Below are 16,392 nucleotides of genomic sequence, written 5' to 3' on the forward strand. Positions count from 1 at the left end.
ATCGGCCTGTGTCCAATCGGCCGGGTCAGACACCTTAAGGTTGATTGTTGAACACAATCTTTTGCAGCATCCAGGTCAGTTTCAAAACTCATACCAGGCTCAGAGGAATGAGTTACAGATGCCTGCCTGATTTTTCTTGATGAAATTCTCTCTTCCGCACCTTCTAACAAATCTTTCCTCAGACTCACAATACTGGCCAAATAGCACAACAGTCTTAGGCAAGTGAGACTTGAGCACCAAAGGGGTGTGGGAGGGTCACATGTGCAATCTCCTGTCAGCTTTGTCTTCTTTATTGCCCATCCGGTTCCATCTTGCGCTTGAGTCTTGAGCCTGCTGGGCTTCTGGAAGCAGCTGCTTAGCCGGCAGAAGAATGTTGGAAGGACTTTTCTGGCTTTTTGAAAAAGATGTCCCCAAACCGCTCCTCCTCTAGGGAGCTTCTCCCAGGCTTGTGGCCAGCACAATGCTTCCTTCACCTTCCAGCAAAAATGTCCGTTGGTTTTTGTGACTTTGTTGTGAGGCTACATAATCATAGTTTTGCGGGGTTGTCAAGTTGTCTAGATAATCACCTCGGTTACAAGAAAAGAAATTGGCATGTGACCAGTGCATTGCTCTGATGCATTGCCAAAATGTGAGACTGCTGTTCTTTATATCTTAAAAAAGCCCTTTCGTCAATAAAATTACAACTAGTAAAACGAGATATTTTAATATTGCTAATATAGCCTCACCTTTTTTATGAAATTGCACTTTTTTTTAGGAGAGAAGGTCCTTTTATATTTTAAATGCTTTTAGAATTTTAATTGGCTGCTTTGGAAACCTTCTTATTAAAAATTAAATGTGGTTTCTCAGTTTTCGTTCTAATACATGGTTGTTTTGTTTATTTTAATCCCAGTGCATTCATTTTCCTTGCCAGACAGTTTGAGTATTTTTTTTTTGTAGAAAGGTGGGATATACCCTGCCTCATGTTATCCACCACCCAAACTTAGAGGGTGAGCTCACAAAGCAGAATCTCAGAGGATTACTGGGGTGTTTCGAGAAGTTTCTATGGGAGGTGTCATCCTTCAGGTGTCTCAGGCCCGGACCACTTAGGGTTTTAAAGGTCAAAAGCTGCATCTCAAATTGGACAGGAAAAAGCAAGGTGGGATTCCAACCGCCCAATCTTCACTATAGCTATATCTTAGTTCACTCAAAGATGCTGGATCCCATTCACCACAGCCTAGACCATGACACCTAGGGGTTGGCAGGCAAAGATATCACAGCCTGCCTGCCTGCCTGCCTGCCTGCCTTCTGAAGAAGAAGTGAGCTCTGATGCAGGAAAAGCTCCTGTTGGAATAAACATTGCTAGTCTTTAAAGTGCCGATGAACTTCTGCTTTGTTTTGCTGCAACAGACTAATACAGCTATCCCTTTGGAAGAACCTGGTAGAGCTTCATATGAAAATATTCAAAATGTTTTGCATCATCCTTAGGAATAACTCCTTGATGGAGGTGAGGATTACATTGCAGGTGGCTGAGCCTGAGGTTACCTGGGGCCACCAAATAATTTTATGGCAGAGTGACATTTGAACCCAGGATTTCTGGGTTCATAGCTCCCTCTTTTAGCAACTACATTGGTTCCTATGAGCTCAATCCACTAGGCATCCAGAGGATCTCTAGCATACTGGTTCTTAAACTTTAGCAATCCAGGGACCAGAATTTCAATTTTAAAAATTTCACAATCCCCCAGTACTCCCCTCTTCCCTCACCAGCACTAGCCACATGCCACATAGCTCCTTTTCCAAGCACAAGGAGGAGCCATGGCTCAGTGATAGCGCATTTGCTTGATCTGCAGAAGGTTCCAGGTCCAATCCTCAGCGTCTCTCTCCAGTCAAAAGAACCAGGTGTGAGGTGAAGTGAAAGACCTCTGCCTGAAACCCTGGAGAGCTGCTGCTAGTCTAAGCAGACAGTACTGACCATGATACTGAGTAGACTGTAGCCATGATGGTCTGATTCAGTAAAAGGCAGTTTCATATGTTCATGTGTTCACATGTGGCAAGACGTGTATGCTCTAGGGAGGCTTCTGTCCAATCATGTCCTTCAAACTACACGGGGTCCTTTTGCAGCTACAGTTTAAAAGCAAATGAAGTAAACTGTCTGTATTGCCCATACATATGAACTTGAAGTTCAGGTCTCAGAGGGTAAGTGATTCCATTGGGCCACAACTCAGAAGGCCCTTCTCCAAGTTATACTTAATTTCAGCCAACAATTGCAAGGGCGTTTACCATTGAGACAAGAAACTTTGTGATTGGTTAAGAACTTCTAGCTGAGACTGACTGATCAGGGGTGGAAAGGGACTAAGTTATAAAGCTGCTTATAGAAACAGAAAAAGATCTGGTTCAAATCCCCACTCCGCCACGGAATCTCACTGGGTAATCATGGGCCAGTCACAGACCCTACCTCATAGGGTTGTTGTGAGGATTAATTGCAGAAGAGATAGAATGATGTGAGCTGCTTTGGGTTCCCTTTGTGGAGAAAGGCTGGGTATGAAACGACCCCATGAGGTAGGCTAGGCTGACTGGCTCAAGATCAAGCTTCCCTGGCAGAGTGGGGATTGAGACCTGGTCTCTCCCAGATCCTAGTCCAATGCTCTAACCAGGGGTCATTTTGTAGAAAAAGAGCTGGAGGAACGTATTAGCATAACTCATTTGCATAACTCATTAGCAAATGCCACACCCCTTGCCATCACCAGAAGTGTGTCATTGGCATAACTGATTTGCATATGCCACACCCCCTGACATCACCTATCCTGGCTGTTTTGGACCCAATCCTGGCCATTCAGGGCCGAAATTGGGCCCAAAATGGCAAAAAGGGGCTGAAAATGGCTGAAAAGGGGCCCAAAATGGTCAGGATCTGGCTGCTGCTGAGTGGGAAAGTGATCCACCACCCATCAGAGGCCCGATCCGGGCTGTTTTGGCCCCAATCCAGGCTGAAACAGGCCCAAAATGATCAAGTCAGGTGGGCAGGGCCACCTGACATGTGATCTCTGTGTTCCTGCGCATTCCCCCTCGAAATGAGCCCAGGCTCTAACCACTACACCACAGTGGATCTCATGAGCTCTAGTCCTTCGAAACAGAGATAAGACAATCTCATCTCATACCTAAGGCAGTGAGGCCCTGCCTTGAGTGCTCTGTTTTCACCTTAGCCAGATAGACTCCATAAGAACATTCGCTTGAGGACTTGCAGAAGCCAGGAAGAACACTCATGGACCACACACACACACACCACTCAGAGTTCGCAAAGCCCAAAAGTTTGCCTAGAAGTGAATCAAGCTCCTCCCGGAGTGGCTTTGGTCAGGTTCAAGCATCGTTATGAGTCTTTTCCTTGCACAGCAAACCAAATCTCAGCCATCCTAAAACACCACATTTGTGATCATTGGGAACTTTGTTTTTTGGTTTTACTAATACTTTTGGTTCTGTGTGTTTCTCTCAAATGGGCCTGCTGGGAGCTGGAGGATTGTACTGCTGAACGACGTGAAATGGAACAGGTAATGCAATTCCGGCACTCTCTTAAAGCCGCATAATAATTAAGGGCTACAGATTGCTGCTGTTAAAATTAGGATGTGCCTTCCGTGCTCTAATCAGCGGCTCATTTCACTGAGCTACGCTGGGGACAATCCCACCCTTGCTCCCATCTCATCCCGCAGTATCAGCAAATCACACAATAGAATGATCCAAATATGCAGACTAACGCAGGAGCACTCGAATCCCTCGAGCGCAACCATGCCCCGTAGGCTCGGCAGAATGTACACATTGAAAGAAAAGGTACGACATTGTGATCGGGAGAGTGTACGCTGAAGTCAATAAGGGCTGCAAATATCCCTTCACTTTCCTTGCCTGCACCAGGCCTGGTAAAGCAAGCCACTTAACAAGCCAAGGGGAAATGGAGTGAGAGAGAAAATGTTCCTTGTAGCAGGGCAGAACTTACTCATTGAAAAAAGCCAAGTATCTTTCTGTAAATAATCAGGAGCAGAGACCGGGGGGGCGGGGGACAGACCAGCATACAGTGGCTTAGCTGTTATTTGAAACAGAACTAAAAAAAACTTGGGGAGGTGAAAGTTTCTCAAGGAACTGATTGCTTGCCTCATAGCATCATAGTGCTAGAAGGAACCCCAAGGGTCATCTAGTCCAACCCCTTGCACAATGCAAGAAATTCACAGCCCCCCCTACTTTCCCAGTGACCCCTGCACAGTACTGAAAAGAAGGCAAAAAACCCCTCCAGGTTCCCCAGTCAATCTGGCCTTGAGCTCCACCCCATCCCAAAAGTTCAAGACAGGCAGCCAAAGCAAAAATTAGCAAAACTGGGAATTGTTTCATTTACCCACGAATCCATGAAGTTGCCTTATACTGTCCATCAAGGTCAGTATTGTCTACTCTGACTGGCAGTGGCTCTACAGGGTCTCAGGCAGAGGTTTTTCACATCACCTGCTGCCTGGTCCTAACTGGAGATAACAAGGATTGAACCTGGGACCTTCTGCATTCCAAGCAGATTCTCTACCACTAAGCCACAGCCCGCCCCACCTCCCAATTATTCCCATGAAAGGAGGATTCAGTTAGTTCCATGAAGCCTTCCTCACTCTTTCTAGAGCAGCCCAGCAGGTGTGTCTTCCAAAGCTTCTGGATGGCTCTGAGGTTTGGATTTTGATGAGTTCCTCCTTGGATTGGGAGCACTTCTTTAGATTTAAGGTTTGATTTACATTCCCCCCATTTGATCCTCTGCCCACCACTGCTGCCAATGTTCCTTGTTAGAGTTGCAGCCACAGCTTGCACTTTCGGGAAGGGGGACCTACCGCATTGACTGTGCAGCTCCCTGGTCTGGGCCACAAGACTAGCATGTCAAGGCAGTAGACATGGTCTATGGGGATTTTAGCCACAGGAACAGGGTTCCAGAGCTCTGCAAAAGAACCATCTGTTTTCTACTTTTTCTGAGCATGACAACTTTCCTCTAACCTGCCTGCCTCATTCCTATTTCATACCAGGGCCAGATTAAGACACAATGAGGTCCTAACCTATGTCAAGTTTCAGAGGCCCCATAGCATTACCCCCCCCCCACCCAACATCACAATATAGTTGGGGGGGATTATATAGAGAGGCCTTTCATACTCTGAAGCCCTAAATAAGCTTGTTCATAATCCATCTTTGTTCTTTTGACCCTCACCTTGCCTGCCAATCCCATTCAAATAGATTAAAACAGTGCAGCCCAGGGAATGTGCAGAAGATCTGAAACAAAGCAGCTCTAAGCCTGGCCAGTGCCCACTCACTCGCTTGAAATTTCATGCAAGAGAGCTAGGAAGTAGGTTCCCAACTCTGCCTCAGCAAAGAACGAGATCTGGGGGGATGGTGCCTGGGGAGGGCAGATGTGATGTCACTTCCAGGTGACACCCTAGTAGGATTGCCAGGCCTCTGCCCTCAACCTCTGGGAGCTTTTGAGGGTGGGACACAAAGAGGGGAAGCATCAACTGTTGTTGTGACATCACTTCTGGGTTCCACCAGGAAGTGATGTCGCAAAGCCCTAGAAGGTCCTAGAAATTCTATGGCTTTACCAGAGTTTATTGAGGAATTCCTAGAGCATCATGACACCACTCAACATACATCGCTGTCCCATTTCTCTTGCTGGGCATCTGAGCACTGGTGGGGTTGGGACAGCATGGGCAGGGTTTGCCTGGCAGAACTTGGTAAATGCTAAGCCCACAGTGTAGGCTGCCTCACCAGGTCTCTATGAGAAATTCCTGGAATGTCACTATGAAAAGATCATTTTTTCTCCTGCTCCTCAATTCCTTGGAAGCAGGAAACTGGATCTGGGGGTGGGTAAATAGGAAGAGAGAGAGAGCTCCAGTTGCATTTATTTACTTGGAAGGGCCTTTATCTCTCTAGTACAGCAGCTGCTTTGCCAGCACAAGGATCCAGGTTCAATCCCAGCTCAGGGATCTCAGGGAACAAACATTAGGAAAGACCTTTGTCTTTCCAAAATCCCGGAGCAGTTGCCGGTAAGAGGAAATACTGAGCTAGAAGGCCCAAGAGTCAGACTAGGTGGAACGCATCTTCACATCTTCAAGATCACACCTGCTTTGCTCTAGACCCAATCCTGATTTGAACTTTAGATAATGTACAGCCAGCCTGTCCAGCAAGAAGATATTTGGATAGTCCAGGATCCACAGGCATTACCCACGGAACACTGAATTCTTCATCTTATAGCAATGTAGCCAGGAGATGAAGATTAGCCCATCCTTGCCCACAGTGGCTGGTAACATTGAAGGTCAAGGGCAAAGACTGAAACAGTCATAAACTCTCCAGTGAAAGAAAGCTGCCAGGTGTGCTGGCAGAGAACAGATCCAAGATGTTCATGGCGTCGTGCATCGCCAACTAGAATTTTTGCATGTCAACAGAATATCCTCTTGAATGAGTCAGCCAGCAAGCGTCCAGCATCAGCAGCTGCATGAATTTTTTACAGGAAGAGCAAAGTGAAAGAAAGGATCTCCTGGATGTCTCTTTTGTCCTCCATCCCAAAGGAAGAGTTTTCATGAATGAGGTCTTAGGGACAGAGGCGGTCCAAAAACTCAGAAATGGTGGGGATCTGATGTCGACCTTCATTTATAACCCACTTTTCTCCCCAAGGGGGACCCAAAGGAGTTTACATCATTCTCCCTTCTTCCATTTTATCCTCATAACAACAACACTGTGAGGTAGGTTAGCCTTAGAGAGTGGAAATGGCCCAAGGTGATCCAGGCAAGCTTCCATGGCACAGTGGGTATTCAAACCTGGGTCTCCCAGATCCTAGTCTGACACTCTAACCATTACACCATGGAGGTTAGGAGCCAGCATTGAGAAGAAGGGGCCACATAGGAGGGCCATGGCATGGAGACAAGCCTTGGACCCTACCACTCCACTCAGCCACATCAGTTACAAAATTGAGTTCTGAGCCATGGAATCTATGTTAGATTGCTTCCTCCTCTTCCTATACGTACACAGTTGTCACCTTCTCTGTGACTATCTGTGCCTTTTGGAACAGTCGGTCAGAGAAGGTGTAGAGAGCTCTATGAGCCTTCATGGGTCAAGGACAGCTGCCCCTCTGGGGCAATCCCAGTCTTGAAATCACATAGGCAAAGTAGATGTGTCTTTCTGTTCATAGGATAAGGCGCTTTTAGCAGAGGCTAAAAAGGTGGGTAAAAAGTGAGTGAAAAGCAACGTTTTGGCTTGGCATCCAAAGGGCAGGCACCAGGCAACCAATAAGGTGAGGTCCTACTACTGAAAAAGCCCTCTCTAGCTGCCGCCCACCTCATCTAGGGCCTGAGAAAGGGACCTTAAGTGATGACTATGAGTGTACCACCTAGAATATAGGTTGCTAGCACTGCCTGAGGAGGGTGGGGTTTGGGGAGGATGTGACATCATGTCATGGTGATGCTCTAGGAATGTCCCCTGATCTCCATGGTAAAGACCTTAGGGTAGGCTTGCCAGATCCCTGCTGGAGGTGGGGGATCCCCTGCCTCCGTCCTCCATCCTCCACCTTTCATCTGGCTGGTGGGGGGTAAAGGTGTGGGAACGCAGTGTTGGGGGCAAAGCATGTCCCCACACATTCTGGAGGACCCCCGCATTGTGCCAGGAATGATGTCATTACCAGCATGACGTGGAATTGACAGGTTGCAACGGGGGCCGATTGAGTAAAAACCAGCCCCCAATTTAGTGTTTGGGGTCAATTTTTACTCAATCGACCCCTGGCATGACCTGTTACTTCCACATCATGCCAGGAATGTCATTCCCGGTGCAACATGGGGTGCTCTGGAGCTCGCGTGTGCCTGTTGAGTGCCCCCCCCCCCAGCACATGGGGAAATTCTTAAAGCATCTCTATAGAGGCCATTTTCTCCTGCTCTTCAACGTGTCAAGGGCAAGGGATTGTGACCAAGGACAGGCGTTTTACCTGCCACAGGTGGACAAATGACAAGCCTATCTAGAATAATTTTCCTGTTCTGAAATTATACCAATTACCTTATTTCTCTGCTGTTCTCTGCACAGCAGACAGAGCTGGGAAAGGGATCAATAGGCGTTGCCCTTTTATATTTTTAAGACTCCATTTTTATGACATATCTCCTGCTTTTTGGAATACTCTGGAAATGCACAAAAAGGAATTACAGACTTTCATTTAGCCTGACTTCGTCTGAGGCCAACATCTGGCTTCTATACTTTCCCTTAAACTGACTTTGAGGCTTTTTTCTTTCACTAAGGCAAGCTCAGAAGAAGCCATTCCACCAACAGCAAGCCCAAGCGATGCTCCTGGCTTCCCTTATCCATGACTTGCCTCATTGGCTAAAACTAAAGGAAGGTAGAACAGACTTGTTTCCTCTGCAGAAAACAGTCTGTACATTTTGCCTTCTATCACCAGATTGAGAAGGGCTATAGACTTGATTTTTTTAAAAAGACAGAGAGATGGGAACCTAGGCCAGTTGATGGGCCAAATGGGCACCATGCCCAGCCAACTGAGCAATATGGCAAGCCCAGGGCTTTTTTTCTGGGAAAAGAGGTGGTGGAACTCAGTGGGTTGCCAGCACAGGGCGCAACTCCTGGCGGGAGGTGGTGCCCCTGGTGCCACGTGTGTACGCAAAGTGTACGCATGCTCCCAGGACCGCACAATGACATCACTTTGAGTCAGCTGGAACAAGGGGGGAGTTTTTTAAAGTTTAAATCACCCTTGGCAAAAATGGTCACATGGCCGGTGGCCCCACCCCCTGATCTCCAGACAGACGGGAGTTTAGACTGCCCTCCGCGCCGTGCACAGAGGGCAATCTAAACTCCCCTCTGTCTGGAGATCAGGGGGCGGGGCCACCGGCCATGTGACCATTTTCAAGAGGTGCCAGAACTCTGTTCCTCTGCATTCCAGCTGGAAAAAAGCCCTTGGCAAGCCTATCTCCTAAGGCTGGATTAGGCAACCCTTCAGAGGTAGGCCATTCCAGAGTAGGAGCTTTTGAGAGTCACAGCTTCTGAACGTCCATCCCCTGGAAATCTGGTTGGTCTCAAGGTGCTACTGGAATTGAATCTTGCTCTTCTACCGCAGACCAACACAGCCACCCACCTGAATCTAGGCTGAGAGCATGAGACATGAACCACAAACAAGTGAAAGAGCCGAGTTCCATGCAAAGGGCCAGTTTCAATTGCCCATTGATGCTACAGAGAAAGAGAGAGTCCCTCCAGTTGCAGTTCTCCCCAGCTGAGAATCAGCTGCAGAGGTGAGGAGGTCTCTATTGTCATCTAAACCATGCAATTCAAGCAAATGGCTACTCCAGAAATGAAATCAGAAGAGCAATTAAACCAAGGATAAATAAAACAACCAAGGAAAAACAGTCTCCCACAGGAAAAGTGTTTTTGCCATATATCAAAGGAATCACTGATATACCCTGCAGCTGTGGACAAGTGTACATCGGGACCACAAAGCGTAGCATCCAGACAAGAATAAAAGAACATGAAAGACACTGCAGACTTGGACAACCTGAAAAATCAGCAGTGGCTGAACATAGCCTAACTCAAACAGGGCACAGTATCTTATTCCAGGACACCAAAATACTGGACAACACTTCCAACTACTTTGTCAGACTGCAAAGGGAAGCCATTGAAATTCACAAGCATAAGCAAAACTTCAACAGGAAAGAAGAAACCTTAAGAATGAACAGAGCATGGTTTCCAGTTCTGAAAAACACCAGGCTAACAAAACAATCTACACCCGACAATAGCCCTGCAGAGAAGATTAGCACATCAAGCACCAATCCATATGCAAAAGCACCTCCTCAGGATACAGTGAAGCCTCCCGCCATTAGCATTCCACACCCTGGGAAACTCTTACAGGATGACTCAGCTCAACCCCACCCCTCCTGAGTAGATACAAATGACCTGCCAACATCTTTTCCACACTGTGACACTGAGAGATCTCTGTCTTTTGGTGCTACACCTCTGAAGATGCCAGCCACAGCTGCTGGCGAAACGTCAGGAACTACAATGCCAAGACCACGGCAATACATCCCGGAAAACCCACAACAACCATTGTTCCCTGGCCGTGAAAGCCTTCGACAATACAAAAAATCCTCTGAGTTTGGAAAGTGTCCAGGCTTTGAAGCTGCCTCCTTTTAAGCCTCTTGCTATTGCCAATAAACTAGCCTGCTCCTCCTAATTCATTCTCCTTTGTGCCAATACCACCTTAGCAAATTTTGGGAGCAGGGTTTGGGGAGGATGTGATGTTGCTTTTGGGTGATGCTCTAGGCTGCCTCGCTTGGTTTCTGTCATCTTTACCACAGAGACCAGGGGGAAATTCATAGAGCACCGCAGTGTGAAAGCTATTTTTTTTCTCCCACTCCTCAGTTTCTTGGGGCAGGAAATTGGGGCTACTAGAGGGTAATTTCCCACCCTAGGAAGGTCAACCTAAGAAGGTTCCCTAGGACCTAGGAATGTCCTAGGGAAGGTCCCCTAGGAAGGTCAAGTTGCATCACTTGGCAATAAGAATGTGTGCTATTGTGCATGTCTCTCAAAGCCCCCGTAAGGATACTGGGTGTCACCATTAGATATGTACTGATAGGTGATATATAGGTTTACGAGCTCAGGGCTGGGAAATTCCTGGAAATTCGGGAGGTAGAAGCTGAGGAAGGTGGGGTTTCTGGAGGGGAGAGACCTCATCAGGGTATGATGCCATGGACTCCACCCTCCAAAGCAGCCACTTTCTCCAGGGGAACTCATCGTTGTTGTCTGGGGATCAGTTGTAATTCTGAGAAATCTCCAAGCCCCACCAGGAGGTGTAAGGTTTCTCAGCGGAGCGCATGGTAGCTACTCTGGCCTGTTCCTGGTCAGGAAAACACTGCGGGAAGCAAAACTGCTTAAGCCCCTTCTTCCCATGCGCCGTGATCCCAGTCCAAATGGGCAACATCCACACCAGGGGCATTAAGTTTCAAGATGGAACTCCCAGCACCCATCTGGAGAATGGGACCCAGGACAGACCCATAAAACATTGTGTAGTTATGCCTTCTGTCGGTTGCGGCAAAAATTGAACCCGAGTCCTTCGGCCCCTTTAAGATGACCAAAATTTATTCCAGCAAAAGTTTTCCCAACCTAGAACTCACTTCCTCAGATGCAGTAACCAAATCCTCATTATCTGGCATTGAGGGGTGGCGGGGAGAAGGAAGAAAATATGGCCCCTCGCGGTTTGTTAGTTTGTTTGTTGGTGTCAAAGCTCCTACATAAAATCAATGCAAAGCAAGGATTCACTCGAAGAAATGGGCTCCAGTCCACAAAAGCTTACACTGTAATGATTTTTCCTAGTAAAAAAACTCTTGTTTATTTAGCAGGGGGAAGGCATGAGAGAAGTCTAGCTAGTGTGCAAATCATCAAAGTAGGTGGCATTGTTGAATTACAGTATTCTTGGCGGGGGGGGGGGGGGTGGACGGATGTCCATCAAATACCCAGATGCATAAGAAATTCCCTTCCTAGAACAAAATTCCTCTTCAGAATTATACAAAGGAACATACGAGGAAGTTGGTACTTGGCCCTCTCTAATGTCTTTCGCCTACGTGCTGCCGTTTTCACCCTGAAATGCCTTGCTAGATCTTTCCCCTCTCTCTGTACACCCTCCTTCCATAGTGGTTTGAACACTGGACAAGGATCTGGGAGAGCCAGGTTCAAATCCCTACTCTGCCATGGAAGCTCACTGGATGACCTTGGGCCAGTCACACAGTCTCAACCTAACCTACCTCACAAGGTTGTTGTGAAGATAAAATGTAAAAGACGAGAATGATGTAAGCTGCTTTGGGTCCCCATTGTGGAGAATGGTGGAGTATAAATAAAGTAAATAAATAAACATGTTGCTAACCCCCCGCCCAAATGGGAACAAAATCTAAGCAACCCTAAAGATGAAGCATTGTTTAAGAATAATTACTAAGTAAATGTGGTTTACAAAACTTGTGTTGACTGAATTATCTTGAGGCCTCACTTAAAATGTCTGTCCTCATTTCTCAAACAAAATTCTCATGCTGCAACTCCAGGGCTGCCTGGAATTTAGTCGAAGGAACAGCAGAATTATTTAAAGAGGAAAAAACCTTGATGATTGAAAACAAACCAGCCAATGCGGCCAGATAAGACCCTATTAAAGAATCCATGCAAGCTACTGGGGAGATTGAAAAGGGAATTGGTATGCCTTCAAATGTGAGGCTTGCAAGCAATCCCATGAGGATAATCTTCACACTGCCACGGCGGCTTGCCATCCGAAACAACAGATTATAGAATCAACCTCATCCAGTGGTTATGTTTGCAAGTTACAGATTGTCAAAGGATACGGGGTTATAAATGGCTTAGTGTTTCATGGAAGTTTCCCGCCCTTTAATCTGCACTACAAGAAAATCATGTTGTGTCATGTATCTATAGAAAATGGATCCTGGACCAAACGGATCTTTAGTGTGACCGTATCAAGGCACCCTTTGACACCAGTTAAAAATGAAAAAGTGTAAGGAGGGGGTGACTGCCTATTTCTTATTAATTGTTAATAGTTATATTTATCCCTCATTTTTTCAAGTGATAAATAGCTCAAACTGTCTAGCAGCCATCCAAAAAACAATAACCAACAATAAAGAACACATATGAACAACTAGCACATAAACAAATCCTAGGAAACCCAGGTTAAACACCCAAGTCAAGGAGCAGAGCAGTTTAACCAACACTGGACTGAATAAACAGACTTGGCTTAGCACCCAAACTCCAGGAGGTAAGGGCCAAGTGGATATCTTACAGGGAAAAGCACATGCATGCACCATATATATCAGAAACACTTCCTATTTCCTGGTCCCTCTTCCTCACAAACCACTGTCCCCATCTTTGGGAGAGATGTCTCCTTGTATATATTATCTTCCATTGTCATTCTTTAGGAGGCAGTCTTCCCCCCAATGTTACACATCTGAGTGAGCAGGGTTTTGTGTCTAGTGCATAAACGCATGCACAGGTGCCATAGCATCCTCCTGATCTGTGGTTTTACACTTCCCACAGCTGCTAAGCTGTAGTTTAAAGATCCAATGACATATTGGAGGGACTATTTATATTTTCAAAACTACCGATAAATTAAAAGAACACTGGTTGTTGGGGGTTTTCCGGGCTGTATTGCCGTGGTCTTGGCATTGTAGTTCCTGACGTTTCGCCAGCAGCTGTGGCTGGCATCCTCAGAGGCGTAGCACAAAAAGACAGAGATCTCTCAGTGTCACAGTGTGGAAAAGATGTAGGTCATTTGTATCTACTCAGGAGGGGTGGGGTTGAGCTGAGTCATTCTGTAAGAGTTTCCCAGGGTGTGGAATGCTAATGGAGGGAGGCTTCACTGTATCCTGAGGAGGTTCTTTTGCATATGGATTGGTGCTTGATGTGCTAATCAATGTGCTAAAAGAACACTCTCCACTTTTAAATGGTTGGAGGACTGCTAGGGCGGATTGGCCATTGCACTTAGCGGGAAAGTTCCCAGCGGACCAGTACTCTGGGGAGCTGCTGGTAGATAGTTGCAAGCTGTGCTAAAGCAGCAGCAATGCTGGCTGTACCACAATGAGTCAGCCAGCAGCAAGGACAACTGGTGCCATTTTGCGAGTCCCCTCCTCCTATACTGCCATGTCATAGCCATCGCACTCCTAGGTGGGATTACCAGCCTTTAGGTGGTGGCTGGGGATCTCCTGGAATTACAACTGATCTCGAGACAACAGAGATCAGTTCTCCTGGAGCAAATGGCTGCTTTGAAGGGTGGGCTCCATGGCATTATAGCACTCCCCTGCCTCAAATCTGCCTTCCTCCGGCACCTCCCCTAAAATCTCCAGGAATTTTTCAACCCAGAATTGGCAACCCTACTCCTGGTCCATTAAAGCCCTATCCATCCCGAAAAGTGATTCTATTGCAGAGCAAAGTAATGCAGCCCCCAGGCTTTGGGTCCCTGATGGAGTCCCCGTCTGGGAGAAAAGCAGGATATGAATGAACGAACGAACGAACGAACGAACGAACGAACGAATGAATGATGCATGCCTTGGAGGGAGGCAATGAAGTTGTGATCCTCATGAAGAGCATTGTGGGGTTACAAGCATGAGAATTGTGAAGTTACATCCAATATTGCCCTCTAAAATGTTGGACATGAGAGTGTTCCAAACACACGGCACAACCAAGAAAGCTCTTCCACAGCCTCTATACATGATAGCTAAATACTTTGAGATGTGAAGAGCACAGTACATTGGTTGAAGTGTCGGGCAAGGATCAGATCTGAATGCCTAGTCTGCTCTGGAAAGTCATCCTATTTATATATTTTCAAGAGGTTACTTGATACTGAAATCATCTCTAGTGTAATCTGTCTATCCTACAGAGAAAGCCAGCATAGTATAATGGTTAAACTGCGGACTAGGCACTAGGAGACCCACATTTGAATCCCCACTCTGCCATGGAAGCTCACTGGGTGACCTTGGACCAGTCACACCCTCTCAGCCTAGCCTACCTCACAGGTTGGTTGTTGTGAGGATAAAATGGAGGAGAGGAGAATGATGTTATGAGCCGTTTTCAGTCCTTGTTGAGAAGAAAAGTGGGGTAAAAATATACAAATAAGTCAACAGTTCTATGTGATTCGCAAGGTAAAGGCTCAACTGCAGGGATCCTGGTTGAAGCTCTTGAGTCTTTGAGAACCATCATGAATTGAGTAGCACAAGTTTTTCTCCCTATTGACTTGCACGTCTATCAAGACTACTTTGCTGCAAAACTCCTTGCTTCAATTCCGGTCAATGCCTAGACTCCTAAATGGAGATCTTCTGTGACAAACTCATCAAATAAATGGAGCTTTATAGACCTACTCTACCACAGTAATGGCGTGCCCTGTTGCTCTAAAAGTGAAATCTGTTATCTGAAAATGGAGGAGGCTTTTCTTCCTCTACCTGGCACACTGCATTCATACATGATTAGACTTCCTTCCTGCATCTGTTGGTATGCCATGACCCTCAAATTTTAAAAAGTACATAGTTAAAAAGAGGAAAAATCCATTTTAGACTTTTGAGTTGAAACTAGGGTTTTCTGAATGCCTTCCACTCCGTGTCTGCTCATGGACCTAGCAAATTTTGTGATCAGTTCTTGGAATTTATCAGGAACAGATGCGGACGACGGTGCAGGTAGAAAAAGCATACCCAATGCAGGTCATTTAAACCAATTTTGGTCATTCAGACAGGTGCAATTAGATGTACTGCAAATAATTTCATGCTTTACAAACAGTGGAACTGGCTGCCTAGGGATGTGGTAGGTTCCTCCGCATTGGCAGTCTTCAAGGAGTGGTTGGACGAATACTTGTCAGAGATGCTTCTTGCACTGGGCAGAGGGTTGGACTAGGTAGCCTGTAAGACTCCTTCCAACTCTATGATTCTATGAATCTATAATGGCCCAGCCATAATCCTTGGAAATACTTGCCTCTTCCCAGGTAAATGAGGGGATTTTGTTTGGAGACCAAGCAAAAGAAACCACAAACTGAATGCACAGCCATGCTCTGTAGCATAAGCATGACCACGCAGGTCAAAGCTGCTTGGTGTGAGGCAGTGCTGGATACCAACAGGAAGCATTGAGCTTGCCTGTTCAATGGGAATGAGTCAATCTTTCGGAAGCACCCAAACACAATCACGCACAATGTGTGGGTTTTTCTTGTTTCTTGTATACGTTGTGCCAGCTAGAATTAGAGTCACAGTACATGTGGAGAAGGGGAAATCCACATATTCCTTCGGTTACACAGGGGTTTTGCCAACAGGCTCAATAACAACCCCCTGGGACTGTTGCAGGCTGGTAAAATGACACGGGGGGGGAACATGAAGTCCCTTCTCCAAGCGCACCATACTCCTGATCCAAACTGGACAGCACACACAAAAGCATTGAGGAGATCCCACAACTTGTGTTTTATACCGGATGGGGACTCAAATCCAGCTGCATACTCTGTAACATACAAAGAGGCTCTAAAAAACAACTCACAGGAATCGGAGATACTGATCGGCTGGCTCCAATGAGCTCAACGTTATCTAGTTGAATCAGAGACATGGGTAGATGCTCACTGAGAAAATTCTTGCAAATGTCACAGACAAATGTGTGTAAAGCTGCTATTCCTCTTCACAATCTTTTTTGGACTAGGAAAGATAGCTAAACGTTAAAGGGAGAAAGGGGTCTTGAGGGGTCACCACATATGCAGACAACATCCAGCTCTAGTAATCCTTTTCATATTGTCCAAACAGTGGATCCCTCAAATAGCTGTCTGGAGTCACTAGTGGAAGGGATGGGATTGATATACTAGGTCAGATTCAATGGACATTTCCACTGGCTCCCCTTCCTCCTGCAGACCCTCCCTCATGACATTCCTCAGGG

The sequence above is a fragment of the Eublepharis macularius genome, chromosome 12 (genome assembly GCF_028583425.1).
Source record: "Eublepharis macularius isolate TG4126 chromosome 12, MPM_Emac_v1.0, whole genome shotgun sequence".
In the NCBI taxonomy this organism is placed as follows: domain Eukaryota; kingdom Metazoa; phylum Chordata; class Lepidosauria; order Squamata; family Eublepharidae; genus Eublepharis; species Eublepharis macularius.